Source organism: Grammomys surdaster, unplaced genomic scaffold, assembly GCF_004785775.1.
Source record: "Grammomys surdaster isolate TR1022 unplaced genomic scaffold, NIH_TR_1.0 126036, whole genome shotgun sequence".
Classification (NCBI taxonomy): domain Eukaryota; kingdom Metazoa; phylum Chordata; class Mammalia; order Rodentia; family Muridae; genus Grammomys; species Grammomys surdaster.
In genome coordinates, this window is record NW_021620849.1 from 3658240 (window position 1) to 3658655 (window position 416).

Genomic DNA, 416 nt, shown 5'->3' on the forward strand with positions numbered 1-416 from the left:
AGAGGGAAAGATAATATTTATATAGTCCAGGCTGGCACCAAATACCCTATATAGTCCAGGATGACCCTTGAACTCCTGATCCCTCTGCCTCCACTCCACCAGGTGCTGGTATTATAGGTATGTGGCACTTTGCTCAGCTGAAATATAGTGTTTAAGACTATGTAGGTGCCTGCTGACAACCTGGTTTGGAGTTTTGTTTTTTACATGCAGTCACCGTTCCCCTCTCTCACCGTGCCCCTCTCTCACCGTGCCCCTCTCTCACCGTGCCCCTCTCCCACCGTGCCCCTCTCCCACCGTGCCCCTCTCACACCGTGCCCCTCTCCCACCGTGCCCCTCTCCCACCGTGCCCCTTCTCCCACCGTGCCCCTCTCACACCGTGCCCCTCTCCCACCGTGCCCCTCTCCCACCGTGCCCCT

At 57.5% G+C, this 416-nt stretch overlaps 1 protein-coding gene across 3 annotated transcripts in view; it reads left to right on the forward strand.

The window, feature by feature from the left end:
- The window catches only part of Pde8a (phosphodiesterase 8A), a 111969-nt gene that overhangs the window by 89616 nt on the left and 21937 nt on the right, over positions 1 to 416 (forward strand). The gene's annotated exons all lie outside the window — the stretch shown is intronic.